This window comes from Balaenoptera ricei, chromosome 14 (genome assembly GCF_028023285.1).
Source record: "Balaenoptera ricei isolate mBalRic1 chromosome 14, mBalRic1.hap2, whole genome shotgun sequence".
In the NCBI taxonomy this organism is placed as follows: Eukaryota; Metazoa; Chordata; class Mammalia; order Artiodactyla; family Balaenopteridae; genus Balaenoptera; species Balaenoptera ricei.
The window spans coordinates 88624426-88643291 of NC_082652.1; positions in this window are offsets into that span (position 1 = coordinate 88624426).

Below are 18866 nucleotides of genomic sequence, written 5' to 3' on the forward strand. Positions count from 1 at the left end.
TCATCATATGATCCACTGGGACGGAAACTCATAACTGGCTTTCAACACAGCGCTTTCGTATAAAAGGCAATAACCGCCGCCAGTCAGTATAGGGAGGTATTATAAGAGTGCAGTGGTGAACACAAAAGTTTGGGGAAAAGCAGTTTGCCATAAACCGACAAAAACAAGCCCAGAAGGATGGCTCCTTAAATGTTAAAGGCAAGAAAGAAATGGTCATCTTTGAAAGACATGCCTTTGGATAGTTTTTTCTATTCTGTTCTTTTAGGAGCTATGGCTGTTGGTTTTAAACTGCTCTGTACAATTTCCACACGTACACAATCTCCAAGGATGAGATAAAAAATTCTCCTCCGTGTGTGCCACCTGCCAGATCACTGGGTCTATTGTTTACAGACACACAATTTCCTGAATTAACCTCTCAAAATTATGCTTCATTGTTTTCAGAATCTCTCCAAAGAAGCTCCACGGGGTGGTGAAGAACCTGTTTGCTGGGTGGCTTGTACTAGTTATGAGGGCTGATTGTTAAAATTTCAGGAAATTTTGTGAACCAGTTATTAAACACAGATATTTTGAAAATTAAATTACATAAATTTACAATTAAATAAATTATACTAAAACAAAGTTAATATGCAAAAATCATCACTAAACACATTTTACTATTAAATAACTATACTCCTGAAGGTATTTACGTCTGTGTATCTGTGAGATAGAAGTGCTGTAGAATTCCTAGCTGCTGTGCTTTTTTTCACAACTCTGTACCTAGTGAATTCTAACTGGCATGTCAGTAGCTTCAAATTAGTCATAGTGGAGGTATTTGCACCATGGTAATCAGCAAATGCTACAAATCAGGGCTCCGTTTCCCACTCCAAGGGGTGGTTGGCTTACCATCTCATCACTGGGTTAAGATGTTTTATATTATCAATACCAGGCTTCACATTTGCAAAGAGAAACATTATACCTGCCACTATATACCTTTACTGAAATATAAATGAATATTTTAACCACTCTTTTAAAATACCATTAGAGATTTTTAAAAAATGATTCCCATAGGACTCTCAAGATTTTTATTTAACTTAACTTAGCAATCACCCTTATCAGTTCACTACAGGAGAGCAAAACTGTAGTGTCGTTCCTCTTAAACTTTTAAAACAATTTCAAAGTAAAAAATCCAAAAAAAAAAAAGGTATTTTCTTTGAAGTTTAAAATACAGTCATCCCTCAGTATCCACTGGGTATTGACTCCAGGACCCCTGCAGATACCAAAATTTGTGGATACTCAAGTCCCTTATGGCATAAAATTTGCATACAACTGTGAATGAAAAACAGTGCCTGCCATATCAGTAAACAAAGGATGTTGCAGCCATCAAGCCACCCCTGAAGGTGAGCCCTGAGGGAACACAGGATGGGAAAGCACAGGATGCTAGCCCTAGATGCTAAGGTGCATATCAAAGGAATGATTTCAATGAACCCAGACTCTTGCATCTTCCCATACATAGAAAAGTGCTGAATTCTTTAAATTGAGATGTCTGGTTTTCCTTAATTAACAGTAATCTTTTGACGTTCCAACTACCTGGCCTTTGTTGCAAAAACCCCTGTATATCCTGGCTTCTCCCTTGTCTCTTGGGAGCCGTCCCTCAGAGCTTACGTCCTCAGTTTTGTCTGCCAAATAAAACATAATTCTCAACTTTCAGATTGTGCATTTTTTTTCAATCAATATAACCTACTCACATCTTCCTGTATACTTTAAGCAATCTCTAGATTACTTGTGGTACCTAATACAATGTAAATAGTAAAATAGTTGTAAATATAAAATAAATGCTATGTAAATAGATGTCAGGAGGGGCAAATTCAAGTTTTGCTTTTTGGAGCTTTCTGAAACTTTTTCTCCCCTGAATACTTTTGATACGCAGTTGGTTGAATCCATAGATGCAGAGCCCTCAGATATGGAGGGACCACTGTAGTAGGCATGTATCCACTTCCACTTACAATCACTGATAACTATTTTATAGGTTTTGGGGGTTGCCTGAAATAACATCCATGTAAATGACTATCAGCCTAGGGACAGCAAAACAATAGCACTTGTGAGGCATTGACTGTTCTGTGACAGAGAAGTGGGTGGAGATGTGCCTGTGAGCTTAGTGCAGCTCTGTACCTAACTCCAGCTAAGGAACTACAGGTCTCACGGCCCTTTTGGGACAACAGGAGGGGCACACAATCCAGGCAGAAGCGAATATGTGAATTAGCCAGGGGTGCAGGTAAGGATCAACAATATTTTGGAAGAACACCTCTAGTGATTGTTGGCAAAAGCGTATGGAATCCATAAGAAACAGAAATGGAGGCCTATGTCAATAGCAAGTAGATATTCAAGTTCTAAACGTGCAGAATTTAATAAACTGGCTTCAATCAAAATGTAAAGGGCAGCTTTCTCAAGAGCTGAAAAATAATTTGAGCTGGTATTAATGGATTGCTAATATTGAAAATAGCCTTAAGAAATTTTCTGGTCAAGCCTCAGTTTCTTAGAAAGATAAATGTTTATCCAGCCAAGTTCTGTGGCAACAATTCTACTTTGAAATATCACAAGAAAAAGTCCATTTGGCATTCGTTGCTAATCTAGTCTATGGTTTAATGACTATTGTAAATCACTTTCTCATGTTTAATAACTTCTCCTTTAGGACAGTTATATCCACATATGTTATGTGAATAGTCATTATTAAAATATATGTTAGCCCTTCCCCATGTATGTATATGTAAATCAAATGACTGTTGACCATGATTAAGAGGAAATATAAAGTAAAACATGAAACTATGGTACTTAGATTTTTTATAATTTTTTTCAGAGTCGAAAAATCACAATTGTTTACTAGGTTAGACTGCAAAAGTATTTAATACTAGGGCTAAAAACATAATTTTTTCTGTTTATATAATTTACATACTGCTTATGTTTTAAATGTACACACAGTAGATATATTCCTATGACAGTTGAATAAAGCATTGCATCTGTAGTGTTTGCTAGAAAGTTATTACATTCAAACTGAAAAATGACAGTAATTTAGAACACGTTTTCTGCTAGGCCAAATTCTTTGTATAAGTAATCGCTAAAAAAAAAAAATGGCTATAAAGGTAGGTAGTGACAATTAATGCTTGAATGTTCATACATTCTTATGTCTAAATAAGCCATACTCTCCCATTACTTAAAAAACAAACCAGCTACATGACTAATGATATGATATATGTATAAATATCTGAATTTTAAAAACATTACTTCCAAAATGCAAATTTCAAGATATGAGAATCGTTTGTGAACTTCAGACTAAAAAGAGAAAGAAACAGTTAATTCTGTCTGAGTTCTATGGGGAATGTATATTTGTGTGTTTTTTGGTCAGCTTTTCTAGTTATAATGGGATGTTTCTCATTCACATTTCAAGTTAATATATAAATATTTGGGAACCTAACAAACGTAATTAGGTAGAACTAATTACTTAGGTAGAACGGCTACTATGAATTCTGTACTGAAGTACTTGTTTCTGTTATACACTTTGCTGGAAATGGAAATAAATAAGTTTAGGTAAATCTTTTTTTTTGGCCATGCCATGCAGCTTGCGGGATCTTAGTTCCCCCACTAGGGATTGAACCCAGGCCCCAGCAGTGAAAGCACAGAGTCCTAACCATTGGACCACCAGGGAATTCACATAAATTTAGGTAAATCTATCAAACTGAGTTTAATGGATATTACTTTATACCTAAGAAAATGTTCTCTATCTCATGACCCCAGGTGAAAACCAAGAGAAAAAACTATCCCTTACTTCCATTTATTCAACAACTTTTCATTGCAACAATTAAATATCTATCTTTACAAATGTTGTGTCTATACTGTAGCTATAAAAAGAAAAGATACTTCTATAGAAATAAAAAATTTTAATGATATTTAAAAATAAGTTACATGGTAAAAACTTATATTGGCCTCCTGTTAGAAATAATGTTTTTCCATAATTCAAACTTGTACCTGTTCAAGCTCCTATTTTCCAGAAAAAGTGCCTGAAATTAGGGAGACTACTATGCTGAAAGCTCTTCGAAACTAAAATAATAACAAAGCTAACAGACTTGTACTAAATTGCAAATTCTAATTTATTTTTCCAATAAGATGTTAGTCTGTTTGATTACATATACAAAAGAAATGTACATTGCTGACTGTTTGTAAATCACAGTTAAGAAAGAAGCTAAATTTATTTATTTATTTATTTATTTATGGCTGTGTTGGGTCTTCGTTTCTGTGCGAGGGCTTTCTCTAGTTGCAGCAAGTGGGGGCCACTCTTCACCGCGGTGCACGGGCCTCTCCCTATCGCGGCCTCTCTTGTTGCGGAGCACAGGCTCCAGACGCGCAGGCTCAGTAGATGTGGCTCACGGGCCTAGTTGCTCCGCGGCATATGGGATCCTCCCAGACCAGGGCTTGAACCCGTGTCCCCTGCATTGGCAGGCAGATTCTCAACCACTGCACCACCAGGGAAGCCCAAGAAGCTAAATTAAATCAATCAATCAATAAATAAAATAACGACATGCTCAGCAAAATCAGTGTGGATTAGGAAATTCCACTGGGCCTAGATTGGAGCAGTGATCAAGAAAGGAACTTGGGGGCTTAGTAAAAGAGCTATTCATTTCACTCCAAGGAAATAAGATACAGTTCAGGGCTCGAGGAGAAGAAGGGATGAAGAACATCCACCTTCACTTCTGTGTGGTTCAGTTTCATGTGAAATCACATTGTGAACAGATACAAAGATGTGTCTCTCTCTGTGGGAATAGAAAACAGTTTAAATTCTGTGGTTAAAGGAAGTAAGAAAGAGTCAATTCATAATCTACTGACTTTGAATAACTTTGAAATTCCAAGAGTAGTTTCTTGAGTGTGAACATCCTGAGAGGCTGAAAACAAAGGGAGATAGTTTAGTGATAGATCAGTGACGACAGAAAACCTAGTGACTCGCTTATGCTCATTCTGTTTGATTTATGGCTTTAAATAGGTATTTCATTTTCCACGATCTTCTAAGGCCTTATATGTATTTAAATGGCCATAATTATGCTTAAATCAACAATTTGATTAGAAATTGGCTGAGACCACACAGTATTTCTGGATGCTTGAATAAATACCTGCATTCAATATTTCTATGCTACCAAAAAGATACATATATTGGTGATTATCCTGAGAGTACTGACTATATAAGGATAAACAGAGAGTATTTTATTCATTTTCTTATTTGATTGGTGAAAGTAAGCTAAAAAGAATTTACATCTATATTAACAAACATCTGTTGGGTAGCAAAGAAAAATGCTTGTTTGTTTAAAATACCTTTTCTAGCCATTGTGGATTTTCCATTTATGTATAAAACTAAACCATAACAAACCAATAGGTACTCCCATTCACTGAATGAGTCAAGACATTTAAAAGCAGCATACTTTATTCTGATGCCTATATTTTTGTTTATTTAAAGGTTGGACTTTTGTCTTTTTTTAAAGGTTGGACTTTACAAATTCAGAGATATTTATGAATATCTATATAGCAGAAATAATTTTGAATAGAAACCAATATGTGAATACAGAGTGAGATATTTAATAAACGTAAACATCCATTCTTTCAGTGCTAGGAGAACATTATGACTTTCTTAAAACATATAGTTTGATAACTGCTCCATCTCAAATAAATACAAATCCTAAGGAAAGTTTTCTTATCTCATGACCTTCCCGAGAAAGTTTTCCTATCCTACCAATCCTTCTCACAATGACTATACACTGAAATTCAGTGCACAATTATGTACTTAGATGCTTAGGAACAGGGAAAAACCAATAGCAACACACACCTAGCCTTCTGATCTTGGCCCTCTCCATACCATTCCCCACTAAAAGGAACCAGGAATCCTTGTAAAAATGACCAGTTATAGAGCGGGTACAAAAAAAGTTCAAGAGGAGACTCGTATCAGCCAGAGAGCAAGGATGTGCTCGTAGAATGATGGCAGTGTGTAAAATTGATACCCCAAACAGCTTAACCATATCTCCTAAAATTTGGGCATCCAAATATATAATAATATTTGATTATACTTGATGAATAAAATAAGAATCTCTGAGTCCATATTGATATAAAGAGATTGACAGTTTCATAAGAAATGGAATATTAACAGAGTTTCATATTACCTTCCCATAAAATACATATTTAATTACAAAGGGAAAAAAGAGTAACTTCACAGCAAAGTCACCTTGTAGATATCACCTTAATCAAACCATCAAAGTGACACCAATAAGTAATGGCACAAAAGGAAATCTTATCATGAAAAGAACACTATCACTCATACCCTGTGATATTCCTGCCAAAGGTGCATAACCTGAATCTAATCATGAGAACACATCTGAGAAACCCAAAAGGAGTGACGTTCTAAAAAAATAGTTGCCCTCTAATCTTTAAAGTGTTACGGTCAAAAAGATGAGAGGATGTAAAGGATCTATCTAAACCAAAAGAATCTCTAGCCCATATTCACATAAAACTGAGAACATAAGGACAATTCTACAAGTTTTCAGAAAGAAAACAACAATAACAACAGCAATAATAAATAAAACCAATGACCAAAACAGGGAAGCGTCAGACTTCTCACAAGCAACACGGTGTGCTAAAAGCCAAGGAATAACTCCCTTCAATTTAATGAGGAGAATGTAAATAATCTACAATTGCCTGTTCAGCCACACTATAATTCAATGTCGGAATCGAATAAAGTTTTTCAGGTGTACAAGAAAGGAGAATACTTAACGCATGGCCTTTCTAAGGAAGTTTATTGTGGAGATGGTAAAGCAAAAACAAAGATGTCAGTGGAAAAGAGGAAAAGTGTGGACCCCAAGAAACGGTTGAATAAACAACAGGAATGCAGTGAAGGGAAGTTCAAAGGTAACAGCTAAGTACACGACTTCAGGGTAGTGATTGATCTGCAGCCAATTTAGGATGGATCACAACAGGTGATTGTTTAATTTTCAAGAACTTGGGGAGAGCTAGATTTTAAAACATTGATAGCTTAAAATTGGCTCTGGGCAAACACTATGAAAGAGGGTCTCCTCTTCACCCCCAAAACTCTGCCAGTTATCAAATATATACCAGCACCCCTCTGAGTAAATCTTTCGGAGAAATATAAATATGTCACTATAAAGGGAATTAATTTTTGTAAGATCCATATCTTTCAACAAAAGATTAGCCCAAGGTGAAACGGTGGAGTACAATCTGTATTTGCATTTCCTTCTTCCCTTTATGTCTGCCCAATCAGAGGCAAAACAAGTATCTGTAGATTTAATTGACCTTAAATTAATTTTTAAATCCCAATAATATCAATAAACTGCCCTTGATTATTATTTGTCTTTATTTATCTATTTTTGGCTGCGTTGGGTCTTCATTGCTGCGCGGGCTTTCTCTAGTTGCAGCAAGCAGGGGTTACTCTTTGTTGTGGTGGGCGGGCTTCTCATTGCAGTGGCTTTTCTTGTTGCGGAGCGTGGGCTCAGTAGTTGTGGCTCACGGGCTCTAGAGCACAGGCTCAGTAGTTGCGGCGCACCGGCTTAGTTGCTCGGCGACATGTGGGATCTTCCCGGACCAGGGCTCGAACCCTTGTCCCCTGCATTGGCCGGCGGATTCTTAACCACCGCATCACCAGGGAAGCCCCTGCCCTTGATTATTTACTCTAAATTTTCTCTTAGCCTCCCCTAAAGTCCAATAGCCAGCAATATCCCAACCTGATTTTAACTTTCAATCCTTTTCCATCCTCTTGAATTTTGTTGCCTTGGTGAGTCTGATGGTTTTCCACACTCGGTTTCAATCTTCCAAGATGCTTTTGAAAACAAACAGGCTCGAATGTGACCTCGCTCACATGCTCTTCTTTTTTCCCCCTCCTTCCTTCCTTAAGAGAGCATTTGCATTTGATCTGGCCACATACTGAAATGTACAATCACTGTAGAATATACAGTTATCCATCCAGTGGTTCTCAAAGACCACTGGCATCTTCCCAGTCCTGTTCCAGACCTACTGCCTCAGAAACGCTGTGAGTCGGACCCAGTAGTCTGTCCTGTTAACAAGCCCCCCAGGGGAGTCTGATGCCTATCAAGTTTGAGACCCAGAGCTTTACACTGTATGATGTGTAAGGACGGTGATTTTACCTATTCCCTGGTAGAGAGCCTTGAATACACTAAGTACGGGATAAAAATATTTGGGGGATGAATGCATTAATCCTTTAAAAAAATCTCAATTCTAAAATACTCTGGACAAAAAAATATATCTGTAAACTGCTATTGTGTTTCCGAGACCACTCTCCGCAGAAAGGGTCACACTTCAGCATGACTTCAATTGATTCCTTTTGAAGTCCTCATTTCCTCTGCAACAATATTGGGAAAACTAGTCAAAGTGCTTCAGGATCCTTGCGTGAAAGTGTCCAGAGTGGAGGAAAGCACAGCAATGTTATTTTCACACTGATCCTCTTAGAAAAAAGGATATTTAAGTTGCAATGGTTGGTCTTCTCTTTGGAGCCCTGTGGCAGATTTTTTTGAAAAGAAAGATGGAAAAACAGTAAAAGGAATTGAGATTAGGATCCAGACTCTAAAAGTGAGGGGAAAAAAAATCAAAAGGCTTATATGAAAGAAGAAGTATCTAACGGCAGCTTTAATCTTGGAAGTCTCCCAAACAGCTTGCACACGGAGGCCAGAGAGCCACAGGTGCGCTCCGCATGAGCAGGTGAGCAAAATAAAGACACTGTCGGGCTGCGATGAATTCTGGTCTATGATGCATTCATCCCAAGGTGCCCTTCTGCATCTGGTATATATCTTAGTGCCCCTACGTTTCAAGAACATCAAAGATCTCACAGAACCAAACGGGGCTGTAAGATAGTCAACAGTCTAATGAGGCAGCCTCTGCAATGGTTACTAGCAACACATTGGCAAAGACTTTTGTGTTTATCAAAAGAAAGAGATAAATAGCTTCTGTCTTCATTATTCCTAATTGGATGTTATAGTTAGTTACCAGCATTGTTTAAACTAGAAATTTTTAAAAGTCTCAAAGCCAATGGGAAATGGAGAGTTTAATGAATTCATACAATGTAACACTTTTATTTGAAAGAATAGGGATGGTATTAACTTTATATGTAGTAACACTGGTGTGAAGCATGGCCAGATGTAGGTATATTTCCCAGAGACCGAAGGCAAAACTGTTTATATTTCTTAGTTCTCTGCCCTGTGAAGGCCAGCTAAGATCTTCTCTCAGATGCCTCTTTGTTACTTAAATGTTTAAATGGCTTATGTTTTTACACAGATTTTAAAACAGAGTTCTCCACAGCTATAACAATGAATTGAAAATTATTTTTCAAAATAAAAACATTTAATCTGATCTAATAACTAGGAATTGTTTATTTAGTTGTTCTTGAAAGAATCCATTTTTAATTGGAAGAAGTCATGTTACTAGAATGTTGGAATATTGTTCCCATCACTCCAAGAAATATCTTGGAAAATTCAACAGTTCCAGAGGGGAGTGTTTTGAATTTAGAAATATGTCCCAATAAAAATATTTACTGACTATATCAGTTTTCTATCACTGCCATAACCAATTACGATAAATCTAGTGGATTAAACTACACACTTTTATCATCTTACAGTGTATGGTTCAGACTCATACATGGGTCTATTGGGCTAAAACCCAGGTTCTGTAGGGCTGCATTCCTTTCTTATGCAGGTTCAAGGGGAGAATTTCTTCCCTTCCCCTTTCCAGCTTTTAGAGACTGACCACATTCCTTGACCCCTGGTCCCCTTACTCCATCTTAAGCTAGCATCTGACCTTTTTCCTGATGTCACATTTCTCTCTGAGGTTCCACTCTCCTGTCACATTTTTCCAAATTTAAAAGCTCCTGTGATTACACTGGGCCCCCCTGAATAATCCCGGCCAATCTTCCTATTTTAAAGTCAGCTAATTAGTAACTTTTATTCCATCTGCAACCTCAATTCCCCCTCACCAAGCAACACGGCGCATTCACAGGTTCTGGGAATTAGGATGTGGACATCTTCCAGGGGCTATTATTCTGCCGACCACACCAAACATCCAGGGATTTCATGAGAATATTCACCTTTTAATAGATGTTTTACATCAGTTACTCTAAAATGAATAATCTGTAAAGGTAGTTTATTCTCTCCCAGGACATGCCTTGTATGGCCATTGTATTTGGTAGATGTTTTAATACAATTCACAGCAGGTCTTGAAACTGTGACCTGCTTTGTGCCCATGGCCAAAGACATCGCACATAAATAATAAATTTCAGTGTCGCTGTTAAATGCAGTTCACAAGTTAAAATAGACTGTTTTCACTATTTTTTCATCATTTCATGTAGAGTTTTTTCAGCACAGTATGAAAAAAAGAGTATCATATCATGAATTTCTCTGTAACCATTTATGAAGAGAGTGCTTAAATTTTACTATATGTAAAAAGGTAAAACAAACGATTGCACTTTACTATAAAGATAAACATAATTAGAAAATAAAAATGTCAAGACAGTGTTGTAACTTTTAATAGAGTGTAATGGTCTTCTAAATTATCCTCCTACCTCCTGTGACTCAAATAGCTTTCGTCATGCTACAACCATGTGTAGACGGATGCCCACAGTTTATGAAGCTCTACTATAACACAGTCAGTAGTTCCCTGTTTTCTGCAGGATGAGATTGTGTGCTTGTTGGATGGATGCATATTGTCTTTCATGGTGGGTCCCAATCTACCTGCCCAGACATATCTCCTCCACCTGAGCCCCCCTCATGTCAAAGAGATGTTCATTCTCTATTCGAACTGCTCACTTCCCTCTCAGAACCATTCTGCCTGCCTTGTCCATTCTGTTCTCTGCACTACGGTCAATCTAAGTTATGAAGAAACACTAATAATTAACCCACATTCCCCAGAAGTCATCTCTGTTCCACAGAGCTTGAAGTGACATTTTCAAATCTGTGAAATGTTGTCTGTAAAATAATGATGTTAGATACTCATCAATTTTGTGAAATTTTCTGTAGGTAGTATGTTTTTTTTTTTTTTTAAAGTATAGTTGATTTACAATGCTGTGCTAGTTTCAGGTGTATAGCAAAGTGATTCAGATATGTATGTATATATACATATACATGTATACATTATTTTTCAGATTCTTTTCCATTATAGGTTATTATAGGATATTAAATATAGTTCCCTGTGCTATACAGTAGATCCTTGTTTATCTATTTTATATATAGTAGTGTGTATCTGTTAATCCCAAAGTCTTAATTTATCCCTCTCCCCTTTTCCCCCTTTGATAACCGTAAGTTTGTTCTCTATGCCTGTGAGTCTCTTTCTGTTTTGTAAATAAGTACATTTACATCATTTTTTAGATTCCACATATAAGTGATAGCATATGATATTTGTCTTTCTCTGTCAAGTATGCCTTATTATTTTAAATATTGATATTTTGTCTTCATGTAGCTGTTGTTGCTACTATATATTAATTATCAGATTTTACATTTCTTGAAGACCGGCGTTCTCTCTGCTACATCTCTGTCCCCACCATGTCCCTCAACACGGTGGATTTTCCAATGACATTTTTCCTGTACTTTGGTGAGTAGTAGAGGGTCATGGGCGGCACCTCATCATTTCCTTCAGAAAAGTTTCTTCCTAATAAAATAATTGGCATTATCACTTCACTTGAAAGTTTATTTTCACAAAATTGGACCTCTTTGTTTCACCTCTTGCCCCTACAATTTTATTTTAACAATATTCTGTCTGAACAGATATAATGATATCAATATTTCTGAAGAAAGTATTATATGTAGAAGGGGAAATACCATTATAAATAAGTCCTTAAGATGGCACCAAGCTTAATGTTATATAGCAATTATACGTTAAAAAAAAAGATGGCACCAAGCTAATGAAATCAAGCACTACCAAATGGAGCCATTATGTGGATAATATATGCAATATTATTTAGATCTTAACTCAAAACGTTATCATGGGAAAAGCTAGGAGACTAAAGGAATTTGCATAAAAGCTGGAAGAGCCCAACTAGAAATAAGTAGCTCTACAACCAACATTCAAGGTCTATTATCAGACAGGGTTATTTGAAAGAGTTTTATTAGCTTTTCATAGGAGCATAAAATATAACTCTTCACATCATAGCCCCTTACTCTTCAATTTGTCAATATTGTAAACTTCCAAAGAAAAAAAGGCTTATGCAGCTTTTTCCCTAAGAAAACTTGGTCAATGATATATTGATTTTGAGGACACAGTATGTCAATGTTAAGCTACTTCCTTTCTTAAAGCAAGTTTATGTTCTGTGCCAAACAAACCTGCAAATCAATATGCATCATATCATCATAACCTCATTTTAGAAATACAATTAATTAACTCTGATACATTTTACTTTTTCTTTTAAGTTTTCTAACATGGTTCTATTTGCCTTTGCCATGCTTCGTGGTGGACATATGACCAAAATTATGCTGATGCCACACTACTACTAACAATGACCTCATATAATGTGCCATACACAGTTTATTTTATCACAGTAAGAAAAATCCTCAATTCACAGTATTTAAATTGAGCAAAATGTCCAGGAGGGCAATTTAAGCATGAACTTAGTTTAAATGTTTGGATTCAGTAAAAATAATGAAGCAGTTGCATTCCTGTGTTCTGTGATACCCATGTACAGTTGCAAATGAACTGGTTACCTTTCAAAGAAAAATTAAAATATGTAAGTGTAAAGTATAAAACAAGACATACTCCATTTTTACCATGTTCGTTGAGACCTGTATTCTGATAATTGCAAAGAGTTCTGTAATCTATTACCTGTCACTCAGTTGCCAGGGAATCGAGCTATTTGCTTCAATGAGTGCCTATGTCTTCCTTTGAGTCTGGAGACCCCAGAATAACACTGGATTATTGGCAAACCTACATGAAATCATCCCATAATTCTCTTTGATGTTAGTGTTTTTCTTTACTGAAAGCTAAACTGTCAACAAATGGTTTTTCAATACTGCATAAATATTACTAAGAAAATTTTAGTTGCAAAAATAGGAAACAAAATCAAGAAACCCATTATTACCTCTTATTAACGTTTTTGTCTTTCCTACACTCAAAGGCATTTAATGCTTTTTAATAGTTCAAATTATACTTATCTCTCTCTCTTCTGATGCCTTGCACGGGCACAGGTAGTAGAAGGGTAGAGTGATTAACTGTTTATTATGCTACTAAACCCAAGCTGATCAGTTTTTCTTTTATCTGATCTCCTGTAGTTAAATCTGACTAGAATAGCATCATGCTAAATTGCATTTTATTTTGAGTTACTAGTTGTATTTAACTATTAAATTAATTTTGAATCACATTTTTCAAACAGATCCAGTAAGGAGAATTTTAAGCCGCCCTTTAGCAAGTAAATTAAGCAACAGCTAGCATATATAACCCAGTTATACATCTCACCCATAACTATGAAAAGTAACCTGCTTAGAATTAATTGACAACAAATAAACTGCATGACTGTAATTCCCTATCATTCTTTGAATAGCAAAATCACTTCAAAAATAGAAAACTTTAAAAGGGCTTAGATTTAAATGATGGATAATTTCAAGCAAATTTTCTGCTAGTTTTTCATTTTTAAAAAGCACTTGACTTAAACATGAATAAAACATCAGCTACAGACTGGTCAAGGCATCTACTGTGAGGTCACCAATCACACCATTGAATTTATTGTCTATGACCTGAGTAAACGAACAGCCATTAACGTGGAAGCCATACCTGAATCCATTTGTGGTCCTGGTCTTTTAGACCTGCCATCATGCATCAGTATCATTGTCATTTTAGCCAGCATTTTCCTTCCCAAATTACCACTGAGAGTGTCTTGTGGAAGCAGGTACCTATTTGTAAATTTACCTTATGGTTTTTGAAATGCGGTAAACCAACTTAGAGAAAAAAATCTCTCGAGCAAAGAAAAAACTTTATTTGGCATAATAAAAGTACATTTACTAGGGAGAAAAAAAACCAGTGTGTGTGTGTGTGTGTGTGTGTGTGTGTGTATATATATAATGTCTTGATCATTCATCTGGCAAAACAATCTTGATGAATAAAATAATCTCAGTGTTCAGAGCACTTATTATGTTAAAAATTATGAACACATAATATTATTAAATAATATTAAAATATTAAAATAAATATGTTATTTTATTTAAATTTTATAAATAATAAATAATAAATATTTATTAAAATAAGTATTAATATTTGATAAAATATTAATATTTTAATTTCATCTTCTCCACATTCTTCCAGGAGAGGAAATATTGCTATTTGACAAAACAGGACATCAGAGCTTAGAGAGGTTAAATTAGGTACAGCTAGTCATCGGCAGAACTAGTACTGAAATCCAAGTCTCTCTAATAACAAAGGTGGTTGTATCTGTTTGCTTAGACTGCCATAACAGATCACAGACTGGGTAGCTTAAACAGCAGAAATTTATTTTCTCACAGTTCTGGGGACTGGAAATCCAAGATTAAGGTGTCGGCAGAGGTGGCTGGTTTCACCTGAGGATTCTCTCCTTGGCTGGCTGTAGGACACTTACTTGCTCTGTCCTCAGATGGCACTTCTCTGTGTGCACATCCCTGGGGTCTTTTTCTCTTCTTATAAGGACACCAATCATATTGGATCAGGGCCCCACCTTTATGATTTCATTTAACCTTAATTACCTCTTTAAAGGCCCTGTCTCCAAATAGAGTCACATTGGGGGACAGGGTTTCAACATATAAATAAATTGGGGATGAGGGTGCGGGAGGGATGCAACTCAGTCCACAAGAGCGGTATCCTTCCCATGCTGCACAAGCCCTCACAAAGGAACTGAGTGCTTACTGGTGTCCCACACCCCACACTGCACTGGGGGCTTCAGACATGTATGCACTAGACATGGCCTCTGTCATCCAGAACATCAACCTCTAAAAGCACCAGAGCAGAATGCTGATAAAGATGAGTACAAAATGTCCTGAGTGGTCTGACCTGAAGCCGATTCACTCAATGCTGAGGGGGGTCAGTGTTGTGATAATGTCCTCAAAGGGGCCCATCCAACATTTGGTGTGTTTGGAAAGACTTGGAAAACGTATATGCATGCTGAAGATGATTTACTCAGCCAACCTATTGGTTTAATATTAAGGCTTAGCATAAGCTCTACTTCCATGGCTCCTAGAGTTGGTACTGATGCTAGCATGGGCTGGAGGACTACTTTGTAGAGAGAAGTAATGCAGGGGATGCTGTATTGTGACAAATGATGAATGACAAGCTCTCTCATTGTCTTTTTATATAATCTGTTCAGTTTTCCAGCCACACTGCATACTATCAAGGCCCCCTGCAGGTTTCCATTATTCAAGACCACAAGGCTGACCAGATCGCCTTAATGTTCCCTTCAGCCTGACTAATCTTTAGACAAGTTTCTTCCTTATATGGGTCCCTTACCTCCTCTTTCTTAGAGACTTTTGTTTCAGAGGAGGTGGGATTAATCTCTCTCCCCTATTGTTCTAGGGAAAGTCTCCTTTACGTGTTTAACTTTATCTGGTGTAGTTTTCACTCGGCAAGGCTAACAGGCTGATCATGGCCCGAGATATGCATACTTGACTTTTCCCTCCAAGCCAATAGCCAGAGTCCAGGTGCCAAAAGGGACAAGTCTGCAGGGCCCAGCCTTGGGTAGTAGAAGAATTTCTACAACAACATGAGATAAAACCATTATTTTGACTACTTCCATCACAGCCTAAAACACAGTAGATGCTTATTTATATTGGCTTTTGTTGCCTTATTTTTTTATTTTCATTTTTTAAAAAATTTTTATTGGAATATAGTTGATTTACAATGTTCTGTTACTTTCTGCTGTACAGCAAAGTGAATCAGTTATACATATACATATATTGACTTTTATCATTCTTGTTGACTCACAGTTTCTTTCTCATAAACCACTGTTTTGGGGAACATCCATAGTTCTCTTAATTCAACCTCATGCTGGGGGGAGGAGGGGCAATGGGAGTCTGAAAAAGGCAGTCTATCAATCTAATGAGGGACAATCTATGGAAAATTAGTTTTGAAGCAGCAGAGAATGTTTGGGCAAACACTGGTGGATAATTTAGAAGGATCTCACCCTCCTCCCATTATCCTTGTCAACCATGAGGCAAACCTCTCTGCATTTACAGAACCAAACTATTACAAGTTTGTTGTGCAACATAGTTAAAGGGACATAGTTGGAAAAATAAGAGAGAAGTTGTTCTACTTTATACAATGAGTTTCACACCTATTATCTTATATATACCTTCACGAGCACCCTGTGAAGTTACCCCTTTTACTGCAGTTTGCACATTGAGAAGCTGTAACTTACAGCTCACAAACTAGTTATCAGCCAGAGTTAGGATTCAAACCAATGCACATTCAGCCCCAGAGTTTACATGTTTGCGTCGTATCATGCTGCCTTATTCTTTCTCCTCTCTTTTCACCACCACAGAGAGTTTTCACAACAATTTATTAGTGCACAAGCTCTAACAACAATGCTGTGAGACAGATATTACCATCTGCATTTTTACAGAAATACATTAAAGATCAGAGAAGTTGGGTAACTTCCCAAGAGTCACAGATGTCAAAAATTGAAAGTGCATTCATCAGATTCAAATCCAGGTTTGAAACAAAACTTAAAGCGTTTACCATGTTTGGGCATGACAACAAAATAAGCTGAGTCATTGCCAGGTGAATCTGGGCATAAAGTTCTCAGTGATTTCTTTCCAAAAAAGTAAATTATATAGAGAAAATATAACTGGACTTTATTATTTTCCCTATAATATGATTTATTTGTTTTAAACTATAATAAATACTTTCATACCAAGAAAAAAAGTATAAATAATCATTGTAATAGCATAATAAATTATATATATAATTGTATATATAAATATATATATATATATATATATATATATATATATATATATATATATATATATAAATATAAATACAGCCTGTTCTACTTTGGATGATAATTAATTTTTCTCCCAAAGTTGTTGGATCTCTCTTGCTCAGAGAAAGAGCTCTCTGTGAAATATTGTGAAATATTGCTTATTATTCATTTTTTAGGTTGTCCCTTTGGTCCTCTGTCCCCCTCCAGCTTAAAGCTAGTTCAGATGGTTTTCCTAATCTCAAATACATGCAGTGAGATTTCCCTAAAGTGCTGTTTATACTCACTGTTTCCAGTTCCTCATCTCCCATTCTTTATTTATTCAATCTCCTCAGACTTTTGTCCCTGTTATTCCACTGAAATAGGACTTGTCTAGCCAAATATTATGTTCAGGTCTTCGTTGATATAGCATGAAATTCCCAGTCATTCTGTATGAGTGATCACACCTCCTTCTTAAAATCATTTCTGCTTGCTGTGCAGGATTCCATCTTCTCCCCATTTCCTTCTGTCCCACTTACCTCTCTTTCTTAGCCTCTTTTGAGCATCTCCCTCTGACCTCTCAATGACACAAGGCCTTATCCTCTTTTCTATCTGTATTCATTCCCTGGGTGATCTCAGTACATCCCAGCTTTACGTACCATCCATATACTGATGATGCTTACCTTTCATCTCTCATTCACGATTCCTTCCACGAGTTCCAGCCTTCAGTAGTTTGCCGTCTACTATACTACTCAATATCCTCCCAAGTATGTCACACAGGCAGCCTATATTTAATACGTCTAAGACACATTGCTTTGTCCCCTACTGCATTGTTGGTTACCTTGTTCTATATCCTTTGCAATCCTTTTCATGATATACTCTTCTGCACCATGAAGACTGAGAAGCTGCAACTAACTTGTCAAAACTTCCTTACAGGCAGTCTTCCTTATGGACTTCAAGCTCTGCCCATCAGATCTCCTTGCACAGGCTTAGGTTGGAAATGGAGTTATAGGATGCAGATACAGTCATGGTTCATGACAGAGGACACAGGTTCCTGATCCCATGGCCTTCCTCAATGGCAGTGGCACTTCTTCAGTCCTGGCAGTCCTGCTAAGAGTGGGGCATTTTCCCAGAGAGCTCAGCATGAAAGTTGATCCTCAAGCCCTGCCGAAGCTTTTGTCCATTACTTAATACCAATTATGAAATCCGTCTCTGCAGGGACCAGCCAGAATGATCTCTGTTGTCTGCAACTGAATCCTAACCAGAGCAGTCTTGAATTCTACCCCTCCCACAAGCTTCTGCTTGGCCTCATCGCCCTTCCACGTGCAAAACACATAGCTCTGGTGTCATTCCTGCATTTCTCTCACATCCCACTGCAATCCACGAACACTCCTTCAGAAAACCCTGATGTTATCACTCCAGCCTCAACAATCTTACTGCCTCCTAAGCTGTCTCCCTGCCTCCACTGTTGCTGCTTTTCACCCTATTACTTTATAGTGCATGAACCAGTCAGACTGATCTGATAAAACCTAAGTTGTATTATATCACTTCCAGGCTCCTGTGCTCCTGTGTATTCAAATCACACCCTGAATAAAATCAATGGAGCCCCGCCTACTTCTCTGATCTCACCCCTTACCACTTTGCCCCATTTTCTGTACCTTCAAACTTGACCTTATCTTAGGAACTTCATAGTTGCTGTGCCTTCTGCCTGAAACGTCTCTGGATCAATTTTAGATGGTTTGCAAGTTCACACCATTTGGATCTCTGCTCAGAAAGGCTCTCATAATCTCCTTATTTAAATAACAACTCCTGCCTCTACCCCTATAACATCTATGACCTTATACTACCTCATTTTCTTCAACTGTCACTAAAGAAAACTCCAGGTTTTGTATTTGTGTATTTGTTTCCTGTGGCCATCTCAAGGACTTTGTCTCGT